General features: G+C 41.2%; 1 pseudogene; it reads left to right on the top strand.

Moving 5' to 3' along the window:
• The first annotated feature begins 786 nt into the window (after nucleotides 1-786).
• On the top strand, nucleotides 787-1941 carry LOC127488830 (mRNA decay activator protein ZFP36L1 pseudogene; annotated as a pseudogene).
• Nucleotides 1942-13665: the final 11724 nt, after the last annotated feature.

The following is a 13665-nucleotide window of genomic DNA, read 5'->3' as shown; positions in this document are numbered from 1 at the left end:
AGTGAGATCCCAGTGGAAAGAATGGGTCATCAAAGAAGGAGGTACCTTTCTCTGAAGGGAGGAGAGAACTTCCACTTTGACCATGGCCTTGTCTAAATATGATCAGAGTCAGTGAACTCAGGGGGCTTCCATAGCCTTGGCAGCTCATGACAAAAGCCTAGGTTGATTACTGATGCCATAAACAAGAGTGTCAATTTGTTAAGTCAACAACAGGAGTCACTGTGCACTTACTCCTCATGTAGGATCTTTGTCCTTAGTGTGCTGTACATTGAGATTTAATGCTATAACTAGTACTCAAACAGTATTTTTCACTGTATGTTTCTGTGTGGGAGCAAACTGTTGAAATCTTTACTTAATATATGCTAAACTGATCTTCTGTATATAAAGAGAATAGAAAATGAATCTTGATGTGAATGGAAGGGGAGAGGGAGTGGATAAGGGGAGGGTTGCGGGTTGGAGGGACGTATGGGGGGGAAGCCATTGTAATCAATATTCTGTACTTTGGAAATTTATATTCATTAAATAAAAGTTAAAAAAAGGAAAAAAAAGAACAATGACAAGAAATAGAAAAATAAATATGGTAGTTATTAATATAACTATATCAATAATCACCTTACACATCAATGTTCTAAACACAAGAATTAAAACAGAAATTGTCGCAGTAGATAAAACGCAAGACAAACTACATTGTTGGCAAGAAGTCCATCTTTAGGGAGAGTGAGACAGGCGAGGGGCCCTGGGAGCAGGCCCGCGGGAGTCCGGACCTCAGAGCCTGTGGCTGCGCCTTCCCCGCACCGAGACCTTCCCACGCACCAGACCCTCGCCTCTGTCCCCCGTGCGAGCTCTCAGGATGACCACCACCCTCGTGTCTGCCACCATCTTCGACCTGAGCGAAATTTTATGCAAGGGTAACAAGATGATCAACTACAGTGTTCCCAGCACCGCGGGTTGCCTGCTGGACAAAAAGGCAGTGGGCACCCCTGCCGGCGGGGGCTTCCCCCGGAGGCACTCGGTCACCCTACCCAGCTCCAAATTCCACCAGAACCAACTCCTTAGCAGCCTCAAGGGCGAGCCGGCCGCGGCCCTGAGCTCCCGGGACAGCAGCTTCCAAGACCGCTCCTTCTCCGAAGGGGGCGAGCGGCTGCTGCCGACGCAGAAGCAGCCCGGGAGCGGCCTGGTCAACTCGAGCCGCTACAAGACGGAGCTGTGCCGCCCCTTCGAGGAGAACAGCGCCTGTAAGTACGGGGTCAAGTGCCAGCAGGCATCCACGAGCTGCGCAGCCTGACCCGCCGCCCCAGGTACAAGACGGAGCTGTGCCGCACCTTCCACACCATCGGCTTCTGCCCCTACGGGCCGGCTGCCACTTCATCCACAGCGCTGGGGAGCGCCGCGCCCTGGCCGGGGCCGGGACCTCTCCGCCGACCGCCCCCGCCTCCAGCATAGCTTTAGCTTTGCTGGGTTTCCCGGCGCCGCCGCCTCGGGGCTGCTGGACAGCCCCACGTCCATCACCACCACCCCCATCCTGAGCGCCGATGACCTCCTGGGCTCACCTACCCTGCCGGACGGCACCAATAACCCCTTCGCCTTCGAACCTCTTCGCCCCTAGCATGGGGCTGCCGGGCGGCGGCTCCCCGACCGCCTTCCTCTTCCGGCCCATGTCCGAGTCGCCCCCCAGCCCTCAGGATTCGCTCTCAGACCACGAGGGCTACCTGAGCAGTTCCAGCAGCAGCCACAGTGGCTCCGATTTCCCTAGCTTGGACAATTCAAGACGTCTGCCCATCTTCAGCAGACTTTCCATCTCAGATGACTAAGCCAGGGTAGGGAGGGACTCCCTGCCTGCTCCGCCCCACCCCACACCCCCAGACCCCCTACCCGCCCGAGGCCCCCAGCAAGGTTAAACTCAACCCCTGCCCCTACACACCCGGAACCTTGGAGTGCCCCTCCCCGTGCCCCCCGCCCCCCTGGTGTCCGCGCCTAAAATGAGGACAAGTCCATTTGTCGGTAGCTTCTTCTGGCTTGAAACCCCCCCTCCCTAGGTTTTCATAGCCTACTCAATGCGCGTAAGACAAGTCACATATTCGTCAGTGGATGCCTGTTTCCAACTTAAGCCTTAAGTGCTAAATCACAAAAGAAAAAGCAGTATCAGTGTATAGAAGCAACTTAGTGCCTTGTAACCGAACTTTGTCATTGTGACTATATTGCTTCTTCAGCGCCAGGGGGCGCCCTTGGGCCTCCCGGAGCGTCTGCCCGGGGGAGGGGGAGGTGACCCAGAACCTACAGCTCCCCAGTCTGGCGACAGAGCTGCACCTGCGCTTGTCTCAGCTTCCTACACACTTCTTCCTCCCTGCCCGGGACCCCTCGCCCCGCCTCAGGAGAGTTGTTCTTGGCAAACTTGGGTTTTGATGCCGGAAAGTCTTTTTCCTTCCATCCCGAGCCCCTGTTGACTAATCTTGCCCAGGTTTGCTAATGCTGCAGGAAGGAAGGCTGGGAAAAGCGGACACGAAGATTTTGACATCCGTGGGACTTTGTGATTTAACTTTTTTCTTTTTCTTTTTTTTTTTTTAAGTGGGGAGGAAGGGGACGCTAGGTGGACTATGAGAGACCTGATTTTGGTGCTAAAGTTCCCCAGTTCGTATGTGACATCTTTTACGGAAAAAAGTAACAAAAAAAAATGAGAGAAAAGCTAAAAAAAAAAAAAATGTAAGGGGTGAGCAGTTAATGGTATTCATTCCACATACAGTATCTGTGTAAGGCGATTTCCTGTAGAAGTAGCGTTAATGGTTTTTTGCTCTAGAATACCGTAGATTTCTCCTTGGAGCATCCACACTGTGCTTTTTTCTCCTGGGATTTAAACTTCATGTAACTTTTAGAAATTGCAGAGCAAAAATTTTGCTTGTCACTGCACATCAATATAAAAAAGCTTATTTAACTTATCAAAACGTATTTGTTGCCAAACTATGCCTTTTTTGTTAATTTTGTTCTTATTTATCAGGATGACAAATCCATAGAATATATTTTTTATGTTAAATTATAATCTTCATATTAATCTTAAAATTTTGTGACGTGTCTTCCCTTTTTATTTCCACAGTTTTAATATATTATTCTTAAACAGCATTTTTTGTAACTTTACACTTTTTTGGTTATTTTATTTTAAATAAATGAAAAATTAATTTAAAAATGCAAAAAACTGTTGGATTATTTATTTTAGAAATTCCCCCCTTTGTGTTGGACTGCAAATTCAGTTTCTTTCAGCCTCTCACGACTAGGACTGAGAATGTATGCAGAAGTTCTGTGACAGTGCAGAAGGGAACCAGCTTGTCCGGGGTACCTTCTGAAAGGGAGCTAAGCGAGAGAAACCCTTTAACTTCTGCACGCCCGTCCCGACATTCCGCTGGCAGAGCTAAGGTTCTGGATTCTAGGGGTGGAGTTTTCCGATGTTGATGTAAACAGAACTGGTGTGCACACATATAAAGATGAATGTAATTACTCCTTTGGCTGGCCATCACCATTGCTTTCTATTTCTCTTTCTTTGTGTGAATTTATTTAAAAGAAAAACAAAACTTTTTGTAACAACTATTTGCAGGTTAAAGAAAATCAACAAATCCCATTTTTCTTTTTTTCAAAAAAAAAAAAAAAAAGAAACCCATCTTTATACTATCTAAAAGGAAAGGCAAGACATTCATCAATGACTACAAAGTTAGTCTGAAGAAATAAATTCTAATGATCTGCATGGTGACCACAGTTAAAAGTAACATATCACATATTTCAAAATTTCTAAAAAACCATATTTTTAGCATTCCCAACACAAAAATATGATGAACTTTATAAGGTGATAGATATGTTAGTTTGCTTTAATCTTTCTATCATATATACCTAGAACACTGCAGAGAGGCTGTAGAAATGGGGCAGGTGTTCAGTGCAGCAGTTAAGATGATGCTTCTGGAGTAGGGGTGCCTATTCTGGCACAGAGGGTTAGACCTCTGCTTGCAATGCCTGCATTCCATACCAGAACACCAGTTCAAGTTTATTCTTCTTCTTGCTAATGGATCTGAGAGTATCTAATATGTAATATCTAATCTTACCATTTCAGAGATGATGGCCCAAGTACTTGGGCCCCTGCCATCTGTGTGGGAGAGCAGCATGAAATTCCAGGCTCATGCCTTCCTCCTGGCCCAGACCTGGGTGCTGCAGCTTTTTGGGAAGTGAATCAGTCGATGGAAGCTCTTTGTCATTCTGCTTTTCAAATAAATCAATCTTTTGTTGTTGTTGTTCTAAAACATACACTTTTTATACACTATTCATGTTAATTTTTAAATATAATTTAGGTAATTCAACAAAGTAAACACTTTTTTCTTTGCAATTTGGCTATAGAATAGGGATTTCTGTAAATTTTCAAAAATTATCAAAAGCTTAAAGCTTTTAAACACTGGGATGAAACAGACAAGAAAGTGACAACCTAGGAACATGGTTTAGCATTTGTTTCCTTCACTTACAACATCTGTAAAACTGTGAAAGATGTTTATCATCAAACAACTTGGTAAACATCTTCAGTGTGCAGATTAAAATGTTTCTGTAAGGGACTGACACTGTGGCACTGTGGGTTAAAGCCTTGGCCTGCAGTGCTGGCATTCCATATGGGCACTGGTTCAAGTCCTGGCTGCTCCACTTCTGATCCAGCTCTCTGTTATGGCCTGGGAAAGCAGTGGAAGATGGTCCAAGTCCTTGGGCCCCTAAACCCAAGTGGGAGAACTGGAAGAAGCTCCTGGCTCTGGATCAGCTCAGCTTTGGCTGTTGTGGCCATTTGGGGAGTGAACCAGTGGATGGACAACCTCTCTCTCTCTGACTGCACCTCTCTATTCTTTCAAATAAATAAATAAATAAAATAAATCTTTTAAAAAAGTTTCTATCCAAAGGAGGCAATTAATATTAATAAGCACAGATGTAACTGTATATAAATGGATTGCTACTTTGTGTAGTACTTGCGTTTCCGTTACATATTTATATTTCAAGTTCAAATATTAAAAAACTCAATCTTGAAATAGGTGATTGCTCAAGTACTTGGGTGGTTGCCAATTGCTTAGGAGACCAGGATGGAGTTCTGAGCTCCTTGATTCAGTCTGGGCAAGCCCCAGCTATTGTGAGCATTGGGAAAGTGAACCAGTAGGTGGAAGATCTGTCTCTCTGCCTTTCATATAAAATTAACATAAATAAATAAAAATACTAAAGTTTGTGAAAATTTGTGTTAAAAAGTTTTTATTACAAAAATTGAAATCCAGGGGCCAGGCCAGCACTGTGGCTCACTAGGATAATCCTCCGCCTACAGCACCGGCACCCCAGGTTCTAGTCCCATTCGGGGCACCGGATTCTGTCCCAGTTGCCCCTCTTCTAGTCCAGCTCTCTGCTGTGGCCCAGGAAGGCAGTGGAGGATGGCCCAAATCCTTAGGCCCTGCACCCACATGGGAGACCAGAAGAAGCACCTGGCTCCTGGCTTTGGATCAGGGCAGCGTGCCGGCCTTAGCAGCCATTTGGGGGGGTGAACCAACAGAGAAAGAACCAACCTTTCTTTGTCTCTCTCTCTCTTACTCTGCCTGTCCAAAAAAAAAAAAAAAAAAAAAAGAGACAGAGAAAGATCCATTTTTTATCTACTGGCTCACTCCCCAGATGTCCACAACAGAGGGGCTGGGCCAGGCTGAGGCCAGGAGCCAGGGACTCCATCCTGGTCCTACACATGAGTGGCAATGACCTAAGCACTTGCGCCATCATCCATTGCCTCCCATAGCTAATATTTGCAGGAAGCTGAATCAAAATCAGAGGAGCCAGGAACAAGACTTGGGCCAGGCACTCTGATTAAGGATGTGGCCATCTGAAGCTGTGACTTAGCCACCACACCGAATGCCCACCCCACAATTAGTTTATGAATAGTAACAGTAATGAAAAGCTCAACTACTGTGGAGTCACTAAAAAAGCTACACAAGAGGAATCAAATATTTTTCAAATTAAGCCCACTATTTAAGGGATATGAAATTCCTTCTAGAAGATATCCAATACTTTTCACGTATAACAACCAGTATTTACATAAACAGCTGAAGTGTGGGATGTTTAACGTTCTTTGTCCTCAAGAACTTTAATAAGGAAGCCTTCCCGCCTCTTAAATTCAAGGTTAGTAATACCAGAACAACTGCCTTAATGAGAAGTTTTTCTTCTTTTAAGTATAAATCTACAGGTATTTCCTGAACAAAACAAAATCATACAAGTCTATTAAAAATGTCTAAATGAAGTTTTATTTTTATTATTTTCACAATATTGTTTGTGTCAAACCAGGAAATAAGTTCCAAAATCATATTAATAATGTTTTTAAAAGAATAAGTAAATTGAAAATATGTCATTGTAAAAATTAAAAGAAAAGTATGGGAGGAGGAGAAAGGGAAATAGAATTTGTTCTTTTTATATAAATAAGATGTTTTAAAATGATGAATAAATGATTAAATGCATATGATTAAATTTTGGCAAAAGTAAGGTTTAGATAAGTTGATGAATATATGGAAGAATAAGCCATATGTTCTAATTTGGACCAGAGATTGATAAGGCACTTCACAATTACAAAGATATATAACTGATGGAATTGAAAAATAAAATTATTTCCACATCTGTGTAAAGAACCATGACATATTTATAATTATTCAAAGCATTCTATGATCCCAGGTTTTGCTCTTGGGCATGGGCCCAAGTCAAGTCCCAGAGCCATTACAATTACTCCTGTCTCCCTAGGAGTCCCCCCTTTTTTAAATTGTGGGGAGTTGTATGTATCTATTTCTTTACTTGAAAGGAAGATTCAGAGACAGACTGACAGAGATCCACTGATCCACTGATTCACTGATCCATACCCTAAATGTCCTTAATAATCCAGACTGGGTCAGGCTAGAGCCAGATTGGGTCAGGCTAGAGCCCACTCTGGGGCTCCCATATGAGTGATAAGGACCCAAGCATATGGGCCATCATCGCTGCTTCCCAGCATGAGAATTAGCAGTTAAGATGGTATCAGAAGCAGCACCCAGGCACTCCAATATGGGATGCTGGTGTTCCAAGTGGGATCTTAACCACTGTGCCAAACCCACACCCCTCTTCATCTTGAGATCCCTGTATCTCACGATCTTGATTTGTTGCCTCTGATACATAAATGCAAGCAGCAAGGCATAGATACATAAAGCCTCTGAGCTACTTCAAACCATTCTCCTGAGCCCCAAGTTTTCCACTAAAGACTTTCCATTGAAAAATCTCCACTTTGTATGATTATTTTCACCACTCTGTTTCAAGTATTGAAAATTATTTTAAAACATCAAGTTGGCATTTCATTTTGTGTGAGATGGTATTTTTTACAATCTTTGCTCCTTTTTAATCAATATTTAATTTTATGCAGCAAAACAGTTTTTCAGCTCCCTCCCCCCATATATTTCTCAATATTTTATACTGACTTCAAGGTTTTAATTAGTGTCCTAAAATGCAATGCTAAGTTACACCATACAATTATGTGGGCAAAGTACTCTGGAGGTTAGATATTATTAACTATAATCACCCTCTAAAGTAAAAGTTTAAAAGACATGATTGTGTGATATTTTTTATTCTGGATACAATCTCCCTCTAATGATAAACAACTTTTCTATTTTTCTATTCAAACAATGACAAAGAATGTCACATGAAAAAATTCATGCTGACACAGATAAAAAAAAAAAGGAAAAAGGAAAGAAAACCCCAATACATTTCATTTTCCTTCCAGCTTCTAATCTTTCATTGGTGGCAGACTGGTAGCAGAGAACAAATAGTTATTATAACTTCTTTAAAAAGTGTGTTGGGGCCAGCATTGTGGCATTGTGGTGCAGCAGGTTAAGCTGCTGCTTATGCTGCCAGCACCTTGTATGAATGCAGGTTTGAGTCCAGTCCTGCTCCCTGCCAATGCACCTGAGAAAGCAACAGAAGATGGCCCAAGCATTTAGACCCCTGCTACCCACATGGGAAACCTGGATGGAGTTCCAGATTCCTGGTTTGGCCTGACCCAGCCCCAGCAATTGTGGCCATTTGGAAAGTGAATCAGTGGAAAGAAGATTGATCTCTGTCTCTGTCTCTAATTCTGCCTATACAAATAAATAAAAATAAATCATTAAAAATAACGTATTAACACTTGAAAAGTTTCCCTATATAGTTGATATCCAATAATAAGTGCAAAATGATCCACTTCTTTCCTTGAGTTGTCCTAATACCTTGAAAGATTTTCTGCCCCAAATCAAAGAAACAAAACACAGAATCATAGCCAAATAATGTAGTTCCATTAACTCATTATGTTTAAGAAGTAATCACATATGCACCATTCTTCTTTGGGTACAAAAATATAATAAAATATATGTATTTTATCTCCCCTTTTACTGTAACTGAGTTTCTCAAAGAACACATTTAATTGTTTTTAATACTGAGCTGATTGTCTTGAATGCTTGAGGTAACCTATTTATTATATTTAATACTTATAGAATTTTAAAAATAAAAAATTAAGTTAAATTAAAATTCTTCATGTTTATGAGGTACCATGTGATGTTTCAATCCATGTATACATTATGTACTGTCCAAGCACAAACAGAAAGTAAGTGCCACATTATTTCACTCATGTGGAAATTATAAAAATTGATCTCCTGGGGCCGGTGCCTCAACTCAATAGACTAATCCTCTGCCTGTGTGCCGGCACACCGGGTTCTAGTCCCAGTCGGGGTGCCAGATTCTGTCCCGGTTGCCCCTCCTCCAGGCCAGCTCTCTGCTATGCAGTGGAGTGCAGTGGAGGATGGCCCAAGTCTTTGGGCCCTGCACCCGCATGGGAGACCAGGAGAAGCACCTGGCTCCTGGCTTCAGATCAGCGCAATGTGCCAGCCGCAGTGCACCAGCCACGGTGGCCATTGGAGGGTGAACCAATGGCAAAAGGAAGGCCTTTCTCTCTGTCTCTCTCTCACTGTCCACTCTGCCTGTCAAAAAAAAAAATTGATCTCCTGGAAGCCTGGAGTGGAATAGTGGTTACCAGAGAATGGGAAAAGTAAATGGGAAGGAGAGATGGGAAAAGTAGGGGTACTAAGATATAGTTAGATAGGAATACTCACAGAGGTTTTTTTTTAAAAAGCAAAGAACCCCCTACTCTCCATTTTTCCCCTGCAATAACAACAGCAATGACAATTTATGTGGGTTTTGCATGTAATATACAGTGAGACACAGTAATTTAATCTAAATTACAGTGCAGTTTAGTTCATCTGTTGTTAATACTGTGTCTGCCTTTAAATAGAAATGCTATGTTGAAAACGTAAGGCAGCAAGTGCTACATATGTGCAATATAAAATAGTAATGTGATACTGATGCTGTTAACCAAAGGGCAGAATCCATAAGCAAAATGACAAAAGGGGTCTTAATTGAAATTAAAATTTAATTTTGTTTTAAAAATATCATTCATCTTTATTTATTTTGTAGTAATATAGTACATGTTTTTTAGAAAATAATTTTCACAACTTGATAAATTATAATTTTGTTAGAAAAGTTGCTCTTAAATAGATAATAATAGATGTAAATAGATGATGAATGGTGTAAATAATTTTGTAAGAGCTTTCAAAATGTTAATACATGGAAACATTACCTACATAAAAAGCATAAATTGGTTGCTGTTTTGCTTCTTTTTCCCTTATTTTTGTATTGTGGTAATTTGCTATGCAAATAATGGAGTAAACAGATGTATAGTTGTAGAATTTTTTGAGAGAACAAGAAGTTTATATATTAATGACTTTTTTTTGGAAAATAAAAAGTGCCTAAAAGAAAAGAAAAAGATATACTGGGTTAGACAAAATAATTTCACATATTTTTATTTTTTTAAACATGGCTATTAGAAAATTTAAAATAGCATATGTGGCTCTTTCCACTGTACAGCACTCTTCTAGATACTGATACAGCTGAAATGTAAAAGATGATAGAAAGCAAGATTAGATTATTTTTCATGAAGCTTTAAACATATTGCTATACTCACTTGGCAGGGAATATACTATGTTTTAAATGCCACATATTTATAAATATTTGGTGGCAATATACAAGTATAAAATGGTAGGAGAAGTCCTTGAGAGGGTACAAAGCAATGAAAAATATGCGATCAAGATATTGCCAGCTTGAGCCGGCGCCGTGGCTCAATAGGCTAATCCTCCACCTTGCGGCGCCTGCACACCGGGTTCTAGTCCCGGTCGGGGCGCCGGATTCTGTCCTGGTTGCCCCTCTTCCAGGCCAGCTCTCTGCTATGGCCAGGGAGTGCAGTGGAGGATGGCCCAGGTGCTTGGGCCCTGCACCCCATGGGAGACCAGGAAAAGCACCTGGCTCCTGGCTCCTGCCATCGGATCAGCGCGGTGCGCCGGCTGCAGCGGCGGCCATTGGAGGGTGAACCAACGGCAAAAAGGAAGACCTTTCTCTCTCTGTCTCTCTCTCTCACTGTCCACTCTGCCTATCAAAAAAAAAAAAAAAAAAAAAAGATATTGTCAGCCAAGACAGCAAAATCCTTCCTCTTATACATCTCACTATCCTGCAGTAAAGGTCCCTAACTTCATCACACCCAGACTTTCTAGATTCTTGGTGCTGAAAAGTTTACATGAATTTGTAAGATTAAAAATATTAGATGGGGCCAGTGCTGTGGAGTAATGGTTTAAGCTGCCATCTGCAGTGCCAGCATCCCATATGGTTCAAGTCCCGGCTGCTCCACTTCCTATCTGGCTCCCCGCTAACATGCCTGGGAAAGTAGTGGAAGATGGCCCAAGTGCTTGGGCCCCTGCCACCCACATGGGAGACCCAGAAGAAGCTCCTGGCTCCTGGGCTTGGCCTGGCCCAGCCCTAGCTGTTGCAGCTATTTGGGGAGTGAACCAACAGATGGAAGATCCCTCTCTCTCTCTCCCTCTGCCATTCAAATAATAAATATTAAAAAAATTAGATTTTAAAAAGAAAAAAGGATGCAGCAGTTGGATGGTTAGTCATACTATATCAGTAAGAGTATCAGAGTGAGAATGAGTGAGAAAAAAGGAGGAGGAAGGGGAGGCTTGTGCCCATCCAAGCAGTGTCTGGTGGAACGAAGCCATTACACTTGAAATAGTCTGGCATTTAGACCTTAAATATGTAAAAATATATATGTTATTTATGTATTTATGTTTATATTTATTTTCTCAAAAATAGTTTTCAAAGATGATACTTCCAACATCCTTTAAATTGGAACATGATACTGCTATATTTGTTATAGTTGTTAGACTGGAAATAGGAGTCTTATCTCAGATTTGCTTTCACCACATCCATTCTATTACATGGACTTAATTACAGAGTTCTTTTTTTTTTTTAAGTGAAAGGAGAAATTTTGATTCCCTATCAAGAAAATCAACTGAACTGAATCAATGTGAATTCTGACATATTTGAGTATCTTTTCTGGAGTTATGGATTATACTTCTCTGAATATAAGGAATTGATAACATAGTACTCATTTTTAGAAGGCAGAGGAATGGGAACAACTACTTTCAAAGCCTCTTCCAATAGTATAAATCCACCAATCTTCTGAGTTTGGATATTACAGTGTGGACATATATTCTGTTGATTTTCCCACTTAGAAATGAATTGTCAAAGCATTAGTAGTAGAGGAGCTGTGACAATTCATGATGATAAATATACTCTCCAAAGTAGGAATAGTCACTTTACATAATCATTTACAATTAGATATTTTATGTTTAGATCTGACTTCTTCCCCCTGAAACTGACTATATTTGTTGTTATTAGAGAGAAATAAAAACTTTTAATATGGAACCTATTTATAGTAACTAGAACAGCATATACTATGTTAAGACTACAGTTATGAATCTATAAAACATGTCTATTCTATATGTTTACAAAGAAAAATATAATTTTCTTCTTTAACATAATATTTAGAATGAAATATCAGTAAGGAAGTGATTTTGTAATTTTAATTTGTACAAGTGTTAAAGAAACAGTGTAATTTGTAGCAATATGATACTGAAGGAAAGTGACCCAAGTAATAGAAGTAAAAATTTAATGGAACCAACAGATCCTATTTTTTTTTTTTTGACAGGCAGAGTTAGACAGTGAGAGAGACAGAGAGAGAGTTATAGAGACAGAGAGAAAGGTCTTTTTCCTGTTAGTTCACTCCCCTAATGGCCACTACAGCTGGTGCTGCGCCAACCTGAAGCCAGGAGCTGTGTGCTTCCTCCCAGTCTCCCATGCAGGTGCAGGGACCCAAGCACTTGGGCCATCCTCCACTGCCCTCCCAGGCCACAGCAGAGAGCTGGACTGGAAGAGGAGCAACTGGGACTAGTACCCAGTACCCCAACCGGGACTAGAACCCGGGGTGCTGGCACCACAGGTGAAAGATTAGCCAAATGAGCCACGGTGCCGCTCCAACAGATCCTATCTTAATATTTATTTTTACTATTATCCAATATTTCTATTATTTACTATTATGATTAATGGAGTTTTTTCCCCAAAATTCCACCTGATAAGTACTTGCCCACAAGGGAACATTGAGGAAAGGAATATCCATGGTACAAATTAAGAAAATAATGAGCAGAGACTCATTATTTACCAGGAAAGGGCCCAATTTGTTCAGTTAGAATCAGAAAAGTCTCCTCCCCTTATCAGAATATTCTTGTAAATGCCAGTGATATTTATATAAGGATATATTAGCAATTTAATATAACATCTATAGTAGTAGGAATTTGTTACCTGTGACTTTGAGCAGAATGGTGACTGTCACACAGAGGCATTCAGCAAATATTTTCAATTAAAGAACTAATTTATTAAATCAATTCACCCTTTCCTTCAATAATATTTCTGAACATACAGAAACAAACACTGGAGTAGAACACAATCATCAACCTCCAAAAACCTGTCAATCAATTATGAAAAATAAAAAAATTACAAACCATGAAAAATAGAAAATGCAATAACTGAAGTTTTCATAAAATACCATGTGAACCCATCTTTGGAGGACTGTGGGGAGAAGAATGTAGATTGGGCAATGTTTCTTCAAAAAAATGATTGCTCAGTGATGAACAATAGTCTGCCAAAGAGCTAACAAAGCAGAGAGCACCTCAGACAGGAGAAGCAAGAAGATGAGAAAAAGAAGGGGTGCTCAAGAATGACAAGTTCCACATGGCTGTGGATTAAATGGAAGGCAGAGCACTGGAAAGGAAGACAGAGAGCAGATCACAGAAACATTATTGTTTTGGTTTAGTTTTTTTTTATGGGTAATAGGAAGTCTTTAAGAGTCTTAAGTCGCAAATGATAGGTTTCTATGTTAGATAATTACTCTGGCATTATGTAGAAAATAGATTAGACAGCGGTGGAATTGTGTTCCAATAGTTTTTTTTTTTTTTTTTTTGACAGGCAGAGTGGACAGTGAGAGAGAGAGACAGAGAGAAAGGTCTTCCTTTTGCCATTGGTTCACCCTCCAATGGCCACCACGGCCAGCCTGCTGTGGCCGGCGCACCATGCTGATCTGATGGCAGGAGCCAGGTACTTATCCTGGTGTCCCATGCAGGTGCAGGGCCCAAGCACTTGGGCCATCCTCCACTGCACTCCCTGGCCACAGCAGAGAGCTGGCCTGGAAGAGGGGCA

The sequence above is a fragment of the Oryctolagus cuniculus genome, chromosome 19, assembly GCF_964237555.1.
Source record: "Oryctolagus cuniculus chromosome 19, mOryCun1.1, whole genome shotgun sequence".
NCBI classification, from domain to species: domain Eukaryota; kingdom Metazoa; phylum Chordata; class Mammalia; order Lagomorpha; family Leporidae; genus Oryctolagus; species Oryctolagus cuniculus.
The sequence above is the reverse complement of the archived record's forward strand: the minus strand, read 5'-3'. Positions and strand labels throughout refer to the sequence as shown.